At 43.8% G+C, this 18819-nt stretch overlaps 1 long non-coding RNA gene across 1 annotated transcript; it reads left to right on the top strand.

Annotated features, from left to right (window-relative positions):
• The first annotated feature begins 7588 nt into the window (after nucleotides 1-7588).
• On the top strand, nucleotides 7589-18762 carry LOC140636207 (uncharacterized). The gene is made up of 3 exons (XR_012033507.1): nucleotides 7589-7745; nucleotides 16309-17278; nucleotides 17771-18762. It is a non-coding gene; the product is annotated as an uncharacterized lncRNA (long non-coding RNA).
• Nucleotides 18763-18819: the final 57 nt, after the last annotated feature.

Here is an 18819-nt window from a genome sequence, read left to right on the forward strand (position 1 = left end):
TCCGGCAAGTCAGCACGGGGACGGTGTTACTCTAAGGGTGCGTGTACCATCGGGGGATGCAGATGAACTATAACGTACACACTGAGAACTTGAGCAGTGCCTGGAGAAATTTAAGCAATCTCCCATTCTCTGATGTAAAAATGGTGCTCGGTGGGTAAGGCATCTGCCTTGGGCTCAGGCCACAATCCCAGGGTGCTGGGATCAAGCCCTGCATCAGGCTCCCTGCTCAGTAGGAGCCTGCTTCTCTCTCTCCCTTTGTTTTGGTCCCTGGTCTCTGTAGCTCTCTCTCTCTCTCTCTTTTATTTTTTAAGATTTATTTATTTATTATTTATTTATTTATTTATTTATTTATTTATTTATTTATTTATTATTTATTTTAGACAGAGAGAGAGAGAGAGAGAGAGAAAGAGAGGCAGAGACACAGGCAGAGGGAGAAGCAGGCTCCATGCCAGGAGCCCGACGAGGGACTCGATCCCGGGACTCCAGGATCACGCCTTGTGCCAAAGGCAGGCACTAAATCACTGAGCCCTCTGTCGCTCTCTTTTAAATAAACAAAATTAAAAGATACCCTACAGAATGGGAGAAGATATTTGCAAATGACCCATCAGATAAGGGGCTACTATCTAAGATCTATAAAGAACTTATTCAACTCAACAGCAAAGAAACAAACAATCCAATCATGAAATGGGCAAAAGACATGAAGAGAAATCTCACAGAGGAAGACATAGACATGGCCAACACGCACATGAGGAAATGCTCTGCATCACTTGCCATCAGGGAAATACAAACCAAAACCACAAGGAGATCCCACCTCACTCCAGTGAGAATGGGGAACATTAACAAGGCAGGAAACAACACATGTTGGAGAGGATGTGGAGCAAGGGGAACCCTCCTGCACAGTGGGTGGGAATGTGACCTGGGGCAGCCACTCTGGGAAACTGTGTGGAGGTTCCTCAAAGAGTTAAAAATAGACCTGCCCTACGACCCAGCAACTGCACTGCTGGGGATTTACCCCAAAGATATAGATGCAGTGAAACGCCGGGACACCTGCACCCCGATGTTTCTAGCAGCAATGTCCACAGTAGCCACACTGTGGAAGGAGCCTCGGTGTCCATCGACAGATGATGGATAGAGAAGCTGTGGTCTATGTGGACAATGGAATATTCCTCAGCCATTAGAAACGACAAATACCCACCATTTGCTTCGACATGGATGGACCTGGAGGGTATGGTGCTGAGTGAAGTAAGTCAATCGGAGAAGGACAAACATCATATGGTCTCATTCATTTGGGGAATATAAAAAATAGTGAAAGGGAATAGAGGAGAAGGGAGAAGAAATGGGTAGGAAATATCAGAAAGGGAGACAGAACATAAAGACTCCTAACTCTGGGAAATGAACTAGGGGTGGTGGAAGGGGAGGTGGGTGGGGGGTGGGGGTGACTGGGTGACGGGCACTGAGGGGGGCACTTGACGGGATGAGCACTGGGTGTTATTCTATATGTTGGCAAATTGAACACCAATAAAAAATAAATTTACTATTAAAAAATAAAATATTTAAAAAAGGAAAAAAATCTATTTAAAAAAATGATAATGGATGTATTGCAAGGTCGAATTCAAAATTCACATTAAGACTTTAAAATAAGTTCACACTTGAGGTGGGCACAATATAAAATGTGGAATGTGGAAGTCTTCCTCCCTGGCATTAAGGCGCTGTGAGGCCCTTATGGAGAAAGGCAGTGGGCTCCGCATTCCTGAGCTCAGCTTCCACCCGTCTCCACGGTGGACGATCACTACTCGTAGTCCCATTGGACTCCTGTGAGACTCATCTTGTGGAAGGAAATGGTTTTTGTTTGACTATTTTTTCTAGTGAAAAAGAGATAACTCTTTGCCTTCAACTATGTTTTTTAAAAACTAACCCAATCAGCTGAATTCTTATTAATTACTGCTGTTTACGCTTGTCGATTTGTTGTAATATTGTATACACATGTTTCTCATTCTGTTCCTCCTTCTCCTTTTTTTCATAACCAAACCAAGAATTACCATTATTCCGGTGTTTACGGGAAATATATAATTATCCCTCTAAGGCTATCTTAGGTAACTACTGCCTTTCAATGTATATTTCTTGAATTTTAGACGAATAGATGAAGAACACTTTTTTATTTTTGAAACTACACAATTTTAATTAGGCACTACAATGATTTTCCTAAGTTTACTTTTTTTTTTTTTTTTTTTTTTTTGAGACAGAAAAGGAAAAGAAAAACTGACAAGTAATGCATCTCTTTGACTTGACACCTTGGATTATATTTTTAAGACATCAAATTTTTTTGTTGTTGTTTTTGGGTTTTTTTGTTTGTTTGTTTTTTTGAGTTTATTTTTTATGACATCAAATTTTTAATCACATTTGAACCGTCTCCTTATTGAGTTCTTTTTAAACAAACAGGACTTTTGATTTCTAAATCTATATTAAAAAAAGAATTTGGGACGCCTATGTGACTCAGTGGTCAAGTGTCTGCCCTCAGCCCAGGGCGTGACCCCGGGGTCCTGGGATAGAGTCCCACGTCGGGCTCCCTGCATGGAGCCTGCTTCTCCTTTGCCTGTGTCTCTGCCTCTCTCTCTGTGTCTCTCAGGAATAAATAAATAAAATCTTAAAGAAAAAAAGAGTTTATTTGATTTTTATGGGTATAAATTGACTAAAACAGGGATTGGCAAATTTAGAGCCTTTGGGCCAGATCTGGTGTGCAGCTTGTTGGTGTACAGTCTAAGAGTTAGAATGGCTCTTACATTTTGAAGTGTTGTAGGAAAAACAAAGGACAGTATGCCACAGAGACTGTAGGTGGTCCACAAAGCCCCGGGTCTAAGGATTACATGAAATGTTGTCTTTGCATTCCTCCTACTGCGGTCCTCATCCTTTCCAGGACTCGCTGCTGCCCCGTGGTGCAGCCTCCTCATGGAGGACGGCTTCAGTTAACCAGCGCGATATCTCAGTTCTCACAGAAAAAGTTGTTTTTTTTCCTGATTGTTTCATGACTTAATACAGTAACATCTTAAATTAACTCTCTGACCTTATGCTAACTAGGATTACCCTTCCCTGATCCGGAGTAGAATCTCGATTTCTGGCCGTAATCATTCAAGACTAATTCTCCTTAGTGGGTGATAAAGGAAAGCACTGAGGTTTGGAAGACTAACTAGTCTTCGAACTCAATGACCCCACCTGCAAAGAAATCCTCTTTCATAGAACAAGACCGAAGCTCAGGCATTAACCAGTTAAAGAAAAAGTGCTTTTGCTTTTAAAATGCAGATAAAGGGACCCCTGGGTGGCACAGCGGTTTAGCGCCTGCCTTGGGCCCAGGGTGTCATCCTGGGGTCCCAGGATCCAGTCCGAAGTCGGGCTCCCTGCATGGAGCCTGCTTCTCCCTCTGCCTGTGTCTCTGCCTCTCTCTCTCTCTGTGTGTGTCTCTCCTGAATAAATAAATAAAATCTTAAAAAAAAAATGCAGATAATGGAGAACAATCCAGGGTCTTGGGAAACTAAACTGCCACTTGTGTTGCTTTTCTCTTAAGTGGAAATGCACACCTGAAAAACAGCGTTCTCTTCCTGCAGGAAGAGAGAAAACCAGTTCTCAATTACTCTCTCGTTTCTTGTGACCAGTGGTGATTTACCCCTTGCAGTCCAGAACATGAGCTCCTGCTGACATCCTGGCCCTAAATACCTGACCTTCGTTTGTACCATTTCATGCACAGAATTCCTTCCATTAACTGAAGAATGGCAAACAGCCCCGTGCAGAGCAAAAAGCAGTAACTACAGAAAAATACGATCTAGAGCAAGGAGGTTTTGAAACAAATAATAACAATAAATTAAAAAAATATTAGATTAATATTATAAACAGTTATCAGACACTCGTCAGGCCTGTGTAAGATTATTTCTACAAGTTCTCTGAGCATTTCCTTCCTTGTTTCCAAAAATCTAAAAATAATTTTACCTACGTGTAGTATTAAATATTGTTTTTTTTTTTTTTCCTCCAGTGATTGGTTAAATCTGTGTATTCCATTTGCAATTCTCCTGCCTGCCCAAGTCTGTTCTCATTTTGACATCAGTCTCCATGGAGCAACAAAGAAACAGAGGATTAGATGAACAGTTTTTACGTAGACAGGCAGGATTTGGGGCAGGTTCCTTAAAATTGCCTTCAGCTCTTGTGGGAACGGTACAACCCACCGCAAAGCCATTCCTGGCATATTTACTCTTGTTCGGCTCGGGAAGATTTTTGGTTGTCACATGGCCTTGGCGAAAATGCACGGCCTGGCTTCCTGGCTAAGGGGCCCCTTCCTGAGGTGCTGGCTGTAGTTCTCTGCTGACCTTTGAGGGAGGGTGGCGTCCACTTCCTGGCTGCCAGCTAGCCTCAGCCTTGGGCCTTCCTTCAAGAAAGCAAATCTCAGGGAATGGGTGTCCAGGCGGAGGAAGTCAGGGAGCAAGGCAGGGATCGTACCAAAATGAGACAGATGGAGCGTGTTCGGCTGACTTCAGGGAGCGCACTGCAAAGCTGCAGCCTCTGATCCACCCCATTTCCTTCCAGATACATGTTCAGAGCCGAGCAACACCACGTGTGACTGCCTTCAGCGCGCAAGGCCGCTTCCCACCCGGCCAAGCAACCGCCTTGGAACCAACAGGCTGGGATCCGGGCCACCTCGTGGTTGTTTAAGTGACAGTACACCTGTCTGAAGATGCGTGGGGCCGGCCGTTGTCTCTGGACGTTGGGAGTGGGGGGAGAGGGCGAAGCTGCGTCACTCCAGTTTTAACTACACATTTGCGTATGCGTGTGTGCGCACAGACACACACACACACCTGCACACAACTGACTGGCGCGGGTCCCCCTCCAGCATTACCTCTCACCGCCGTGTTTAGAATAGTCCCTGCATCGTGGGATGTGCTCAGCGGCTGTTAGCTATTATTATTGTTGTTGTTGTTGTTGTTCTTTTAATCACAAAAATGTTCCAGCTCTAATTTTTGTTAGAAATTAACAAATTTAAAATGAACAAAGATGGGGAGCTGCTAACGTTAGTTGTGCCAGCATTCTCTAGACCTGCCTGGATACCAAGCTCCCCTCCTGCAAATACGTCAAATATCATCTCGTGGACGGGGGGTTCTACAGAAGGTATTTTAGAAAGTGCAGGCCTAGTGGGGCCTGTGTGGAACCTCAGGCAGAGCGGGCCTTCATCCCAGAACCGCCTCTTTGCTTGTTGCATGGCCTAAGCGTGCTTCCAGGCCTCCCTGAACCGCTTTTTGGATTCTCTGGAACACGGTCGGTCACTCTAGCAGGGATGCCTCGGGGTGACCGTCGGTGATGAGTGCCCTCGTGTAGCTTCCTCTTGAATGTGACTGTATCCAGCCCACGGAATAGGGCAAAGGCGATGGGCTGTCCCTTAGATGAAGACGCAGCCTTTATCTCGGCAGCCTGGAGAGAGACCGTCCTGCTGACCTCAGAGGGGTCCATTGCTACCTTGTGAATGGCATAGAGGGGACCACACGGCAGCGCACACGGGCTGCTTATGGGATCTGGGCCTCAGTGATACAGCAGCAGGACTGTGAATCCCGCCAACACTTCAGAGTCCCCGGCAGCTCTGGCTGACTGCAGGCCGTCGCACCTGGGGGCCCACCTGGTGCACACTGACCTCACGGAGCCGGGAAGGAAGCCCATGCTCTGTTCCCTTTCTGGAACTCGCCATCACTCTCCCTCCCAAGCAGGCGACTGAAAGGGCCGGAATTGGGGCGAAGCTAGTGCAGGGTCAGATTCTGTCTTGGTGTAAAGTTTTGATATTTTATTCAGTATAGGTGCTTTCTGCATTAATTTTGATTCTTAAAAATATTGCGTTAAAATACACAGAGTTCTCAATTAGCGAGTTTTGATGAGTGAGTCGCCTCCCTAAGATGTGTACTCACGGGGTGAGTGACTCACTAGCCTCGCCCCGGTCCCAGCCCTGCAAGAAGCCCAAAAGTTAACATTAATGAAGGCCTTTCCAGATGGAAATATCAGGAACAGGGGATGTATTTCTACCTGCCGGGATATTTAGCAGCTTAGTCAACCGTACCCTCCTGCAATTGTGCTAAGTTACTCAAATAGTCGGGGAAACGTTTACTTCTTCAGTTGATGTGTCACAAAATGGGTATTAGGGGTCCTAGAACGTGACTGTAATATTCAGCGAAGCTACCAAATAAGGTGGGTCCTAATGGTCTTCAGAACCAAGTTGTTCTTTGCAACAAGCACTTGCTGTGCCTCCTTTCCCCCTAATTAAAGCCCAGAAAAATATCTGGATATATTAAAAAAAATACAAAAAAATGTAAACACAGATTTGGATTTGTGGAGCTTAATGCATGAATGCGTCCAACTAAGTCTTGAGTTATTTTGTCCATCGGGAGAATTGCCTGTTCTTTGACAAGTGTGAGCCTGCCTTTGGAATTCACAACACATTCCAGGAAAATCATATTCTAACTGATTTGTTGTTTACCCCGAAGAGGGTATTTTTGCACCTCATTTTTCAACTCTTGAGTTTGTTTACATGGAAGCAAAACATTCTCACGCAGGAAGAGACTAGATGCGCCGTCTCAATGAGGGGAGGCTTCTCTTTTCAGGGTCAGCAACTTCATGTCCTCAAATTTAATTATCACGAGATTATAGCCCAGTCCTTCTGGCTCCACGTCTGTGTCTCTAACCTTCCAAGGGCTCGGTGCCACTAGATATACCCCAAGATAGGCAAAGGATGGAGTCTAACTTGAAGAGCCTCGTTAACTTGTTTCCTGATGCTAATATAGAGATTCATAGCCCATTTAGGTGCATTTGAGAGAGCTCAGTTCAAAAGGTGGAACTGCCTGGACTAACAGCCTTGCCCAGTTAACTGCAACGCCTCACATCCTCGCAGCCAGGCCTGTGATGGAAGGCCTTTTACATTTAGGCAAGGTCTCAGCAAGTCATCGGACCAACTTTATCAATTTTGTAATTTGGCAAGCTTCGACCAATCAGAAACAGTATTTCTGATTTGCAGCTTACCTTGAAGCAAAATCTAAGATCCTGGCCATTAGGCAAGTTTCAGTCCATTACAAAAGCTTAATAATTCAGAAGAATTGTTCTGAGTCTAGAGTTCTGTTCCAGACGGCTTTCCCCACCTGACCACCTGGGCCCGTGCTGTTCGACGTGGTGGCGTCAGCCACTTGTGACTCCTGAGCCCCCGCAGTTGGCTCCTCCGAGCGGAGATGTACTGTAAGCATAAAATACACCTGAGATTTTAAAGGCCGTGGAGGTAATATTTTTAGATAAAAATACCTGTTTCTTTTTACTTTCTTGAAGGGTGCCACTAGAAAGTTAAAAATCACGTATGCGGCTCTCATTCTATGTCTATTAGACGAGCACTGGCCTGGACACCTCGGAAGTAAGCGTCATGGAGAGACCCTGTGGTATACTTTGTGCATTTATACTCCCTTTGAAGTACTCCAGAAGCAACATTAATTTACATAAAACCCTTGTGAGGAGGATAGAAAAATGCCTCTTACTAACATTTCAAGGCAAATAACTTCAAAGCATATTGTCGTCATGACTGTGATTCATGAGTCAGAGAAAAACTTTGGGTTCATGCTTCGGAGAATAAAGCATTCAGGGCCGGCTCTTTCCCTCACTGCTAACTCTTCCTCAGGCCCAGTTGGAAACCAGAAAACTCTTGGGGTGGGAGCGGGGAGCGGTGTGCATTTGGGGAACTACAGGTAGGTAGTAATTTTGGCAGAACACGTCGCAGAGAGAGGGTTTTTAAGAAATGCTTGTTACACTGAGGGAAGGGGACTCACAAACGGAGGTTGAAAGCCTCGTGTTGCCAAATGACAACTGGCTGGAGGGAAGGCCGTGGCCCAAGACGGCAGTTCAACGCCTCCTCGCAGTGCCAGTGGTCACCGTCCCTCGGTGGCATGGCTAGGACAGGTCTAGCGACAGTGACGAAGATGGGGATCGCTGGGCAGACGCCAGGCGTGAGGAGCTAGTACAGGGATGTAGGGTTCTGAGGTGCTAGAAAAAGGGAGAGGTCAGGGGTCTAAGGACATCAGGACACCATGCAAAACGTTGTGACAAGAATTCAATGTGTTTCAAGCCAATGAGCTTCAGGTCATTGAAAGAACTGCACCCAGGGGTGGGTGTAGGTACAGTACCGAACCTGCCAGAAGAGGAGGTGAGGTGTCAGGGGGTGGGGGGGGGGGAAGCCCCGCACAGCAAAGCTTCGAGCAGCCACGTGCCTCTGACCTACCTCCGGCCTGAGCAGTGACGGTTCCGGATCACATCCGAATGTCTCGGTGCCAACAGGAGCGATGTCACTTGGTTGCTGATGGGATGGGAAAGGAGCCCAATGTGGATTCTGACAAATTTTCTAGGCGTTCGGGGTGTTGCTGTTTAAAATATGAACCAAGGTCCTTTATTTTTATTTATTATTATTATTTTTTGAACCAAGGTCCTTTAGTCGGTCCGTGGGGCTCTGGATTGGAGGGAAAAGGACAGAAATGAGGGGCTCTGATGCTACCGTGGCTCTTCAACACGGTTTAAGACAACAGAATGCTCCTTTTCTGACATCACCGCTGATACTGGGCATAAACTACTTGGCGATCGAGACATATGGTTAAACACTTCCCTTTTCTTTATGTTCTTTGCCTACGTGGAGGAACAGAACCAAAACTAAATATGTGGCATATAGGAAGTCATCATACATAGGACCATCTGCTTTCACTATAACAATCTATCAAACAAGCCTAATCGAAATGATCCTGTCTCAAAATGATTGTAGGGTATCAAGCTTGAGAGCTGGTCTTTTTAACCTTAATATTATAAAGTATAGATGATGCCCAGCAGAGGAAATGCCTTCATGATCTTGTGATCCTAATCTGGGTTGAAATAATGGCTTTGGTGCCTTATTGATTTTGACCAAATGACAAAATTATCAGTTTAAGTAGCAGTTGCTTAAGAGCTGTGATCACTCTGCTGCTCTGGGGGGAATTCATGGGGTCTTCGTGCTATTATGATGCTTTGAAATCAAATTGATGACCCGTGTCTGAGCTAATAGCTGCTCTGAGACCATCCTTAATGATTTAGCGATGGAGTCCAAATTATAAGCGCAATGTTTGGTTTCCTCCAAGAATCCGAATCGTACCTTTTTCTTAAATAATCTCTGGACAGCATTGTTCTCTCTTAAAAGATGAGCTTGTCTTTACCTCATTCCCAGTTATGTGGTGAATTATAAAAATAGATACAGCTCTCAGATCTGACAATTTAATACTTTTCCTCAGTACTGGATTTATGTAGAAAATAGACATCTTCAAATTCTTGGTTATGGAACATCTGAACAAGCACAAATACTTCTATAACCCATAATTGCCAGTTTGGACCAAAAGGAAAAAAAAAAAAAAAGCATGGCTTTTTGTGGATTAAAGACTTAGATTTCAAGCACCAACTCCCCTCATCTCCCACTACCAAATCCAGCAGTCTTATAAATACAACATAAATTTGCATGCACTATAATTACTGTGGTCAATTATGCCCAAGCAAGCACATAGTTTTTCCTCAAACATTTTCATAAGCAAGGAAGAAACTGCCTTTGTGACTCATTTTTAGAGATGGCCCAACAAATTCAGGTCATGTGAGAGCTGACTTGCTGGTTTTTTTTTTTTTTTTTTTTTTGCTTCCACATTTATGATGTGTTCATGTTTAGGAGAATCTAACTAAATCAACTTTCTATTACTTTGATCGGGTCCAGACGAAAAGTAACTACAAAATAGGTCAGAGTTCTTAATCCTGAGGATGTCTTTATAATAAGCAGACCTCTTGCTTACAAAGTAGTTTATGACCATATATCCTCTAATATAATGCAATTATTAAAAAAAAACAGCTTTGTGGGAGTATCCTTTACATACTATAACATTCACCCATTGTAAGCTCAGAATTAAAAGATTTTTGTAAATTTATGTAGCAATGCAAACATTACCATATTTCAGTTTTAGAACATTTCCATTATCCCTAAAACTTCCCTGGTGCACTTTTATAGGTCATCCTGCTTCTACCTCTAACTCCAAGCAAAACGTTGATTTGCATTTTCCCTCTACAAATTTCCTTTTCCTAGATATTTCATATAAATGAGTTTTACAGCAGTTATGCCACTTGTGTCTTCTTTTTTGGGATTCATCTATGTTATACCATGTATCAGTTGTACTACCCTTTGATCGCGGAATAATATTCTATTTATGGATATTTCACATTTTAAAAAAAATCCACTTACCAGTTGATGAACATTTAAATTGTTTTCGTTTTTTGGCCGTTATGAATAATGCTGCTGTGAACATTCACTCGCGTGTCTTTGTGTGGACGTATGCATTCATTTGTCTTGCGTAGGTTCAAGAGAATTGAACTGCTTTGTCATATAGTAACTTTATGCTTAAATTTTTAAGAAACTATCAAACGTTTTCCGAAGTATCAGGGCCATTTTACTTTGCCACCAATAATACACGAGGGTTCTCATTCCTCCACATCGTTGCCAGTATTTTGTATTGTTTGTCTTTTTGATTATTATGCTAGTAGATGTAAAGTGGCATATCATATGGTTTTAACTTGCATTTTGATACTGACAAATCCCCCCCCTTTTTTTTTTGCCCATTTTTAAATTGGAATGTTTGTCTTATTACTGCGTTGTAAGTGTTCTTGACATGTTCAGGGTTCAAGTCCTTAATCAAACACATAATTGGTAAATATTTTCTTTTGGTCTGTGGCTTGCTTTTTTGTTTTCAAAAATGAAGTGCAAATGTTTGTAACCGTGATGAGGTGAAAATATTCCAAATTTTGGTGGAGTCCAATTTATCAGTTTATCAGCTTAAAAATATTCATGGGCTTTCCAGAAACCATAAGGGCACAGTCCAAAATCCACAGCACGACATACAAAGTCAGATGTGACTTCTGCGCATCACTGTAAGGCTTTAGCCCTTGACCTGATTTTGTCTCTTGTTCCATGTCCTAATCAAAATGGTATCTCTTGCACTCTCTCTCTCTCTCTCTCTTTTAAAAGATTTATTTATTTACTTGAGAGAGAGAGAGAGTGCATACAAGTGAGGGGAGGGTCAGAGGGAGAGAAAGAATCTCCAACAGACCGAGCCCACAGCCCTATGCAGGTTCAATCTCATGACCCTGAGCTCATGACCTGAGTGGAAATCAGGAGTTGGAGCTGAGCCGACTGAGCCACCAGGCACCCCTCGCTGGCACTCTTTTAATTGACCATGTCATTCGGGCTCCCTGTGCCTTTGTTCAGGTTGCTCTGTCCACTCAGAACAACATCCTGCTCTCCTTTCCGGAAACTCTCTGGCTGAGTTCTCTCTGTGACTAACTCCTCTAACTAAGATAACCTGGAAAAACCCTCCCTATGACCCAGGCTGGGTTAGGTGCTCTTCCGAAATGCCTATTTCAGTCTTACCACATCTCATATTATTCTATAACTTTAAAAAAATTATATTGTCTATTCTCCTTATCCAAGAATAAAGTCCTTTAGATGAAGGGCCATATTGCAGTATTTCTTTTTTTTTGTAGTGCCTTGCATAACTGCAATTGTATTATAACTACTTAATAAGTATTGATTCAGTATACTGTGTTTTGGAAGTCATCAAGAGCCTGGCTTTAAAGAAAGCCAATCGACTTAGTGGATTATAGACAAGCAAAGAAAGGCATTTATCAAACCTACATGTTCAGGGGAATAAGAAGGATTCTGGAGTCAGCATCAAACCATTTATAGTTCATATTCTGGAAAGACACTGAACTATGTGCTTTACATTCATTTTCTCTAATACTCAAAACATTCTTGTGTGAGAGAGGTAACTTGATGTTCCTGATTTATAGGAAAGGAAAGTCAGACTTAATGCTTTGACTGAGGCCACCTAGCCACTTGTAACAGGAAATAGTACAGGTCATTTATAAACTTAGCATGAGAAGAAATCATGGCTTCAAGGAACACATTTAACAAATGTCAGCGCTGTATGCCAGGCAGCATTCAAGGAGCTATGATTTAGAAGGAAAAGAAGAGACAATGTTTTCTGCAGTCATGGAGCTTACATTCTAGGTGGTAATGGATATAATGGATGCTGCTCTAACCAACGTTTTGAAAAAGACAATTATGAGCATTCAACTCACTTGAGATAATAAAGATAGGAAACGATTAAAAAAAAAAAAAAGTGAGCCATACAGACATGGGAATGCTTGTTTTATCCTTCATTTTTTTTTCCCCCTAAGTGGTAGTTGAGAAACAGGAACAGATTTTCATACACATAGGGCTTTGCCAGCAACATAGACATCATAACCTCGCCCTGGTCCTGGCCCTGGCCCTGGAGTAACTGTTTGGCCATGATATTTGTTAGAGAGACCAAGCAATGTCTCTGTGTGCAGTGTATGCTGAGGAAAGGGTCAGAAGGGAAAGGAAAATTGGAAAAGGCAGGATAAGGTAGGAAAGTTGAAAATGCAGCAGGAAAGAGAGAGAGCAGAGACACATAATCACTGTCAAGACTACCAGCTGTGGTTCTGCTCTCTAAATCCTCAGGGTAGGGCCTGCCCATACTGATCATTCTTCTTCTCCTCCTCCTCCTCTTCTTCCTCTTCCTCCTCTTCTTCCTCTTCCTCCTCCTCCTCCTCCTCCTCCTCCTCCTCCTTTTTCTTCTTCTTCTTCTTCTTCTTCTTCTTCTTCTTCTTCAATTTTATTTATTTATTCATGAGAGACACAGAGAGAGGCAGAAGGAGAAGCAGACTCCCTTCAGGGAGCCCGAAGTGGGACTTGATCCCGGGACCCCAGGATTGCCCCCTGCGCCAAAGGCAGAGGCTCAACCACTGAGCCACCCAGGTGCCCCACTGATCACTATTCCATGATTTAGGGCCTAACACAATGCCTATCACTTAACTGGTGTTCATTAAGTGTATTAGAAATATGATTTATGAAATAAGTCTATTCTTTACATCAAAAAATATATTTGTCGATTGCTCTGATAGCCTAATCATAGGGTAAGGTTTCGGTCTCTGCCCTCAAGGGATTGCACCCAATATTTGGGGAGAGAAACATAATCAGATTATTCAAAGGAGAGTATGATAAATACTGTAACAGAGAGGTGAATAAAGTGCTATGAAAATGCTGGAAAGAGATGCTTGCTCTGTCTCAGGACTAGGGGAAGGCTTCATGGAGAGTATGGCATTTGAGCTAGGCGGGTTATTTAAGGCATGGTCCGCATATACTGAGAATGGCACAGTGGCTAGAAACAAAACACACGGACAGAAGAGGTTGGGGACACATGTGAAATTTGCAAGGCCAGTCTAAACATTTTTGTTACGGCCTGGAACACCTGGCAGGCAGTAGGGGCACGCATTGGTTCACCCCCTGCTTTGCCATCAGAGCTATCTTCTTAAAAATATGTTTTACGCTGCTAATACCCTTCTCAAAGCCACAAAGCCACTCAACCATCACAAAGTATTATGTAATATGGGTTTCCACATGCTGATGAGGTCTCTAGATAGACATGAACACGAAAGTCCCATTGTGGAAGCCCTAGTCCCCATAAGTCATTGAACTTTCATGGCCTTGGCCCCGCTTCCCCGTATCCATGACTGGTATAATCCTCACTTTCACTGAATTAGTGTAGGTCTGTGTAACCAGTGGGACACAGAGGGAATGAGGTACGCCTCTTCTAAGCTACATCATAAAATATATTGGGGCATCTGTCTTATTCTCTCTTGGTTTACTTGCTCTGGGGAAAGCCAGTCACTATGTCCTAATGTGGCCTATGGGGGCCTCCTGGTAGCAGCTGTGTAAATGAGCCACCTTGGAGGCAGACTCTCCAGCCCTGAGCAAGCCTTCTGACGGCTGCAGCCCCAGCAGGAATCCCGACTCCAGCCTTCTACGGACTCTGAGCCAGAGCCACCAGCTAAGCCACTCCCAAATACCAGACTATTCAGCATTTTTAGATAATAAATGTTTGTTGTTTTAAGCCACTATATTTTAGGATGATTTGTTAGGCAGTAATTGATAATTCATATATCATTGATCATAAAGTCTGGTTAAAAGGAGCTCCAGAGATTAAGTGGGGCAGGCACTGATAACCGGGTTCAGCATTTCCCACTGACGCTGGAAGAGATTTGATCAGAGTTGGCACATGCTGGGACTTCTTTATGATCCCCAATTCCAAGAGATGTAGGGCTTAGTCCAAGCTTGCATGTTTAATTAATGATAAGAACTCCAATTTCTGACTGTAAGTCCAGGTCTCCTGTCACTATATTGTCCTATGATCCATAAAAATGATTAAATTTAATCTTTTTCATTTATAGGAGATATCTACCCACTTGCCGAAGATCAGTCACTCAGTTTGTCCAGAATTACTCATCTGGGAAGAAGATATTATAGTGTTTAGGAGAATGGAAGTTTGAATGCTAATTGTGGTGGACTGGATAACAGCCCCAGAGATATCCAGGTCCTAACCCCTGGAATCTACACAACCTTTTTTTTTTTTTTTTTTAAGATCTTATTTATTTATTCATGAGACACACACACACACAGAGAGACAGACAGACAGAGAGAGAGAGAGAGAGAGAAGCAGAGACACAGGCAGAGGGAGAAGCAGGCTCCACGCAGGGAGCCTGATGTGGGACTTGATCCCAGGTCTCCAGGGTCACGCCCTGGGCCAAAGGGAGGCGCTAAACCGCTGAGCCACCCAGGCGTCCCTGGAATCTACACATCCTACCTTATATGGTGAAAGTGATTTTGCAGATGTAATTAAGTTAAGGATCTCGAGGTGGGGAGATTATCCTGTATTATCTGGATAGAATAGAATCTAAATGTGATCACAAATGTCCTCATAAGAGGGAAGCAGAAAGCTATTTGATAAAGGAGAGGAGAAAGCAATGTGATGCAAGGAGAGAAAAGATGATGTGGGGATCCCTGGGTGGCGCAGCGGTTTGGTGCCTGCCTTTGGCCCAGGGCGCGATCCTGGAGACCTGGGATCGAATCCCACATTGGGCTCCCGGTGCATGGAGCCTGCTTCTCCCTCTGCCTGTGTCTCTGCCTCTCTCTCTCTCTCTCTCATTGTGTGACTATCATAAAAAAAAAAAAAAAAAAGATGATGTGATGCATGAGCCAGGAGCCAAGGAATGAGGACAACATCCATCCTGGAAAAGACAAAGAAACAGATTCTCCCCTAGAGGCTCCAGAAGGGACCAGCCCTGCCGACCCTTTGATTTTGCCCTACTGAGATGGATTTCTTTTCTTTTCTTTCTTTTTTTTTTTCCTGACATGGATTTCTGATTTCTGACCTCCAGAACTGTAACAGAATCCATTTGTGTACTACCACACAGAATATTAGTTCCAACACATCCTAATCCTGTTAGTTTGTGAAAGATCATCTTTCCAAGACTCGGTTTTGTCCTCTGTAAAATGGGAACACCAAAATGTCTATTTCACGGAGTTGCTGTTAGGTTGAATAGGATCATTCACGTAAAGGCTCCGGATAGGGCTTGGCAAATGGAAAGTTCTTTATAAAGTTGGCTGCTGAGTTGGTCTAGACAGGAAGATTACAACATTTTTTTTTTTTTGCCTCCTTTTGAAAACCCAAGTAGAGTACTAAGTCGTTCTTGCAATATAGAAAGGGTTGAATATTTATTAGCTGTTCTCTTGTTACTACCCTCCCAGGCACCCTGACCCTATTTGCTTCATCTTCTCTGATCGTCCTTTCTCAAGAGTTGACTGCAGGATGCAGAAAAGGCCAGTGGATGGAATGGCTGGAAAATAACCGACGAATGAGAGAACTAAAGAGGGGTTTGAAAGGATTTCTTTGCCTATTATCTGCTCAGAGAAAGCCACACAAAACAGTTGAAAAGTTATCCTGTTTGTAAAGCTCTCTAGAGAGGAGGTGCCCACTAACTTCCCTGGTAATTCCCCTTGGTGCCTACGAAGACTGTTCTTGATTTTCAAAGAAGCCTTCACTGATGGCTGTAATTCTTCTGTGTAAAAAGTAACAGAATGGTTTTATTTCTGAAAGCTCCTTGACACCCAATGCTGCTTGAAAGAGTCTATCACGAAAGCCGCCCTGTGTAAGTTAGGGGGCCGTGTCTGCAGCTCAGCTTTGGGACCACTGAAGGTAGGAAGCAGCATAGTCGTAAAAACTGTTTCTTTTCCTTATCCTGGATTCAATTTCAAAGTTTCACTAATGAAAAAGGAAAATATATATTTATTATAATAAATACATTCACTTACATTATGCTTTCCCACAACTCTGTTTTCCGTAGATGCTGATATGTTACCACGTTCTACGGATTTGGCGTTTGTATCCTGTTGTTTATACGTACTGATTGCATTTGCATAGATGCAGCGCTCTGTGGTTTCCGTCATGAGCCTTCGTGGGCAGGAACAGCTCCTGTGCCATCCTCTCAAAGGGGACATCTCCAAGCTCATCCTCTGTGCTTCATGGAACCCCTTGGGCCCTGTGATCGTCTTATGATGATAGAGATGATGCCGTCAGAAGATGAAGCCAAAGGAACCTTTTTAAAGTAGGCTCAGGTGCTGTTGGGTCTTCTTCAGGGGGTGTCTCTCCGTTTACAGAGTAGAGAACTGAGGAATCACTGCTGTGTGTATCATCATGAACAAACCCCTATGGCCAAACAGCCAAGGCCAGTGATTTTCTAAAGCCCTGCAAAACCCTGGTCCTGTTAGTGCGACACGGCTGCGGAAACAAGTGAGTCTGGTTCACTGACTTGGCCTCTAACGCCAGATGGAGGACGGAAGACCAAGCTCCATCTTTTCTCTGAACGTGCCTCAATCGAGGACATTGTCCGTCTCCATCCCTGAATCCTATGTTTGCCCCCCACCACGGGCAGCAGTTTCATTAGAGGGGAGTGCGTTTTTTTCCCTAACGTAGCCTGGATGGGCGGATACGTGTTGAGCTAACAAGGTGTGGGGCCTGGTACAGGAATAAGGTCAATCTGAAGTCAGCTGACTCGGAGGTCTTTCCCTCCAATGCAGACCCAACTACCCAAATCGGAAATGGAGGCCGACCTCTCTTGATTGAAGTGGCCTTGTTCAGCCAGCAGAGACCCATAGGTGAGCTAGAGCCCGCCTCCACCATTCGGAGGGTTACTGCCTCGCAGCTGCCCCCGGATGGTAGCAGCTGAACAGAACCCTAGTAGGTCTTTCCTGACAGCTTTGGGAGGAGCCACGCGCAAATAACTGTTTCCTAGTTCGATGCTCTGGTTGTCCAAGGTAGGTGAGGGATGAACAAAGGCGGATCTCGAAGGAGATAAGAAGCTCACACCAGCCCTGTGCTTCTGTAGGGAATCGACATTTAACACAGAACCTAAAATCCTCCCGGCCTTAGGGAACTCGGTTCACGGGTTCTAGAAGAAAAGACGAAACCTTCATTCATCTTTACCCTTCACGTGGAGAGATCCTGTTGCCTAACTGCCTCAACCCAAAGCCCGTAGATTTTGATGCATTTTATCTGTTTACACAAGATCAGCTCCCACCGTAAACACGGAGTTCTGTTTATAACAGAAGGGCAGTATCTGCGGGTCGCCGGAGCAGAGAGCTCCAAGCTCTTTTTTTTTTCCTTTTCGCAGAGACTCCAGAGGAATGTGCCTTTGCACCGGCTCATAGCATCCCTAAATCATGATTAATTTAAAGCCCTTTCTCTCCCTGGTTAGGCCTGACACAAGCAACTGCTTTGCTGTCACATTGATTTTTCTGTCCTTGCAGATTCAAAGCCAGGGCTGAGTCCTCCTAACAGGGCGAGTTCTCTGACAAGGAAGTTTTGCAACCGAATTTACAGCTGGAGTCAAGCTTGTCAGTGAGGGCCAGAGGGGAACTGTCGCAATCCACTGGTTAAGTATGCATTTAATAGTGTTTATCCAAGCAAGTTTGTGATTTCTTCACTCTCTCCAACAAATATGTTATTTGTAATACCTATCTTCTCCAATCTAGGTGTTCGAAAAATGTCTCTAACGTGTGTGGGCTAGAACACATTTTGTTTTTCTGTGGGTATATTATTTAACAAGGGAAGTCTTTGAGGAACTATCAAAAACTGCTTGTCATCTTTCCAAATCATCTCTCTCTGCAGTGACCATGACTTAATCCTGAAGGAAAACAAGGTAATCTTTTCAAATAAACATTCTCAAGGATGTTTAGAGGGAACTCAATTGCTAGTATGCAGAGCCCTCCCTGTGACTGAAATAGTTATATTGAAGGAGTCCAATTACAGTAAGTTGGAGTGTTTGTAAGCATTTGGGTATTTTCAGATGATTAACAATAATAAGCTAAATTGCAAACAAAGACTCGTGCGTGTGTGTGTGTGTGTGTGTGTGTGTTCGAAGAGTCACTTGGGATCTTGTTGCTCAATGCTGTTGGTGGAAAATGAAGCACAGGGTACATAACCACCTTCAGGAGTAAGGGGGGTGGTGAGGAACATTGGCAATATTTGGAACCTAGGCCCATTAGCTTTCGTGGGGCCAACCCGCTTCTGGTAAGAGTAACCAAGAGATGGAGAAACATTTGGTCATGAAGTGAAAAGAGAGCCCTGAAACCAATGCAATTGGTTGTATGCAACTTATCAGCACACTACCCTACTCTCAAGGAACTTGGCATGCAATAAAAGGGGAAAATGCAGAGTATGGATTGAATGCACAAAGCTTACGTGGCTGAGAGAGTTAATTCAACCAACACAGCCCATGGACACTAGAGTTTATCGTATTGCTGACAGCATTATTTTGTATTACAATCTCCCCCCCCCCCCCCAACCCCCAGTCTCT

This window comes from Canis lupus, chromosome 7 (genome assembly GCF_048164855.1).
Source record: "Canis lupus baileyi chromosome 7, mCanLup2.hap1, whole genome shotgun sequence".
Taxonomy (NCBI): domain Eukaryota; kingdom Metazoa; phylum Chordata; class Mammalia; order Carnivora; family Canidae; genus Canis; species Canis lupus.